Source organism: Nannospalax galili, unplaced genomic scaffold (genome assembly GCF_000622305.1).
Source record: "Nannospalax galili isolate Female #2095 unplaced genomic scaffold, S.galili_v1.0 scaffold1850, whole genome shotgun sequence".
NCBI lineage: Eukaryota > Metazoa > Chordata > Mammalia > Rodentia > Spalacidae > Nannospalax > Nannospalax galili.
In genome coordinates, this window is record NW_008327671.1 from 4,865 (window position 1) to 8,477 (window position 3,613).

Here is a 3,613-nt window from a genome sequence, read left to right on the forward strand (position 1 = left end):
GAGACTCAAGCCTTCAAGTTTAGGTCTGCTTCTTTTTGTGAACTTTATATGTCTTTGTGGTTTACTTTTTGGCCATGAAAAGCTGGTTCCTCTAAGCTTCCAGTTCTCTCTTTTGATTTTATATTGGAGTGGCCAGATTGCTTTTGTCTTTAGGAGTTCCCACAGAGGCCCAAGTCAGATGAGGATCAAATGCTCTTGGGCTTTCTATAAAGGTCTGGGTCCCTCCAGGAAAGAGTTTTGCCTTAGGAAGTTAGGGGTTAGATTGTTCTGAGAGCCCGGCCTAGGAAAGATGCTGGTCTTGGGCATCTGGTTGCCGTTCCACCCAGAGATGCAAAGGAAGAGGCCCCAAGGGCTCCTGGGAACTGTACTGAGGAATTGGGTGGGTTGATCTAGATGCAAAGGGTCAGGAAGCCGAAAGGTCAGCCCCGGTGTCCAGGAAAGAGGCTGGCAGGTTGTCCAGCCCAGGGGAACCGAGGGAGGTGAGGGCGGGACCAGGTCCAGAGTGCTCCTGGCGACCTGGAGAAGGACTTGGGTCCCTCTAGTTGCAAGGGATCAGGAAGCTGTGGTGGCCTGGGGCAGAGAGGTCAGCCCCAGTTTCTAGGAAAGAGGCTGGTGGGCCATGCAGTCCAGGGAAGCAGCGGAAGGTGAGTGTGGGACAAGGCCCAGAGAGCTCCTGGGGACCTGGAGTAGGAACTGGGTTGGTCTGGATCCAATGGATCAGGAAGCAGTGGTGGTTCCTCCCATGTCTGGGGTGCCAAGACAAGGAATGGGACACCACCCAGGCTAGGAGGACATACGGGTGGGTTAGATGGGAGGGTGAATGAGGCTGGGGGAGTCAAGGCACCGAGGGCGTGATCGACTTACTTAGGAGCAAGGCCAGTGTGTCTGCAGGCCCAGGGAAGTAGAGGGAAGTGAGGATGGGATCAGGCCGTGAGGGCTCCTGGGTCTTTCTGGATGTAAGGGATCAGGAAGCAGTGTTGGCCTCAGGTGGACAGGTCAGCCCCATCGTCCTGGAAAGAGGCTGGTGGGCTGTACAGCCCAGGGAAGCAGAGGGAGGTGAACAAGTTTGTTTTGTTTTAAAATAGTAATATATACTTTGTGTCTGTTATGGTCCAACCTTACTACGTAAAAAAAATATTTTTTTTGTCTAGTGATTTTTGTTTCACAGAGATTGCATATCTTAATGGATAATATACATTTGTAAATTATTAACATTGCATATTCTGTGCTTCATAATTGAAGCTATCATTTTTATTCTGATAGGCTCATAGCTGGCAACCTGGAATAAAAAATCCATACCGTGGTGTTGTTGTTTGGCCTGTTCCTGAAAACATTGAAATTACTGTAACACTTTTTAAGGTAAGTTCTGTTTTTATAGTTTAAGTTCATAAGTTATAATTTGTAGTTATATATGCATCTAAAGGACAGATTATTTTCACTATTATTGTTCAGAACATTTGTGTCATATCTCATGCCTGATTGTATCTGTTTTGTGACATTCCTGAGAAGATGTGAATTAATGTCTACTCACCCCAGGCAGGGATGGCTGCTCATGATAACAGGAAACCTGGAGGGTAGTACACAGCTTGTGAGTGCCTCAACTGGTTAGAGAGAGTCCTTTCCAGGTAGCTCAGCTAGGCTCTGTCTCTTTCAGGCAGCTCTTTTGGCCTTTACCTTTTCCAGGTAGTTCAGCTTGGCTCTTCTTCTTTCAGGCAGTTCTCTTCTTAGAACACCCTGTTCTTTACCTCCCTTTAGAACAACATACTGTTGTTTTGCCTTGGAAGAAATTGCCATATAGCCTGCATAATTTTCAGGGAAATAGCAGTTTATAACATTGTAAAGGCATCACAGTGTTTCAGGGTCTATAAAGTCTGAGTACTTTGGGGGTCATTTTGAAGTTGCTAACAGTTAAGATCTGCTGAGACACTTCTTCCTGTATTCTCAGGAAACTTCTAAAGTGCTTTTAGTGTGGAAAATTGAGGTTTGTAGTGTTGATGCAAAAACAGAACTCTCACTTAAAATGGAGTAAGACATAATTTATTCTGTAACCAAATATAAATGACTATGGCCCCAGAACACAGATTTAGATCACCTCAAATTTGATGTGCCAACATGGAAGCAGTTTCATGAAGTTTTTATAGTAACAGAACAAAGAAAGTCATGAATCAAGGCAAAAACGTACTTTGCCATAAATACAAAGTAGGCAGTCACAACAAAGTGGAGAAATCTCAGCTATAGGTCTTCAGATGCTATCTGATGACATTCTTAGCCTTTTGGTTGGTGAAAGACAGGGTTTTGTTGAATTAAAGGTTTTTATCAGTTAAGTCACAGGACGTTAGGTCAGACTGAGAGTTGGACAAAGAATGGCTATTTGGAAGAGGGTTAAAGACAGCCCAAGATACATTTAATTAGGCTCTGGACCTGCAGCATTCCAACTTCTCCACAGTTATTGAAATTCTAATCATTTATATTCAGGCTTTATAGAGGGTTCACTTGAAGGTATAATTTCCTTCTGGGAACATTTGTTCACACTACAATTCTTTTGTCTTTCCCATGATTTGTTTAGTATTGTTTGAGAACAGTTAGCTTATAATTAGTAGTCAATACCTCTCTCCTACCCACAGGCCTCTCTCTGGGGTAAGTCTATCGTGCCCTCTGCACCTTGACTCCCCCAGCCTCATTCACCCTCCCATCTCCCCCACCGTTCTCTCCCATTCCTTGTCTTGGGGCCCCAGATACCTGGGGAACCAATACTGCTCCCTGATCCTTTTCTTCCAGACCAATGTAATACCTTCTCTGGGCCCCAGGAGCACTGCTTCTGGGCGGGTAAGTCTATCGTGCCCTCTGCACCTTGACTCCCCCAGCCTCATTCACCCTCCCATCTCCCCCACCGTTCTCTCCCATTCCTTGTCTTGGGGCCCCAGATACCTGGGGAACCAATACTGCTCCCTGATCCTTTTCTTCCAGACCAATGTAATACCTTCTCTGGGCCCCAGGAGCACTGCTTCTGGGCGTGGCCCCACCCTCACCTCCCTCTGCTTCCCTGGGCCTGCATCACCCACCAGCTTCTTTCTGGGATGCGGGGACTGACCTTTCCTCTTTCTGATCCTTTGCATCCAGACCAGTAACACAGACTCAGGAAAAAAAATCAACGTATGTTCTCTCTCATATGTGGATCTTAGAACCCGACTCTGATAAATAAGTATGCTACCAGACATAACTACAGGAACCAGGATAGTGGAAAGGAAACAGGGAGGTAAAGGAAAAGAAAGAACCTGAAAGAGAAGAACACTAGGAAACAGGCTTTAATAAGGGAAGTATGGATAAAAATTGGGTTAGTTTAACAGAGGGTTGAGGGAAGGGTATACAAGAAACCTAGGAGATAAAGGGAAAGAAGGAGCTCAAGAGAGGTAGAACCATAGGAGAAGGGTATTAATAAGGATGAAAGAGGGGGAATAATGGCACCTTAAGAGGGAAAACCATGATGGAGGGGTGAGACAATGCGAGAGATAAATGATGCCTAGCTAGTTTTGAAAACCGGAGGGAACCATATTACTCCAACACCGTACTGACAAATTATACATAGCAGATCAAGAAATATATGTCTAGGTAA

The 3,613-nt window shown here is 45.3% G+C and overlaps 1 long non-coding RNA gene across 1 annotated transcript in view; it reads left to right on the forward strand.

The window, feature by feature from the left end:
* Positions 1 to 1,252: 1,252 nt before the first annotated feature.
* The window catches only part of LOC103738087, a 93,741-nt gene continuing 91,380 nt past the window's right edge, over positions 1,253 to 3,613 (forward strand). The window contains exon 1 of the long non-coding RNA XR_607430.3: positions 1,253 to 1,359. This is a non-coding gene — a long non-coding RNA (uncharacterized LOC103738087). The remainder of the gene's footprint in view (positions 1,360 to 3,613) is intronic.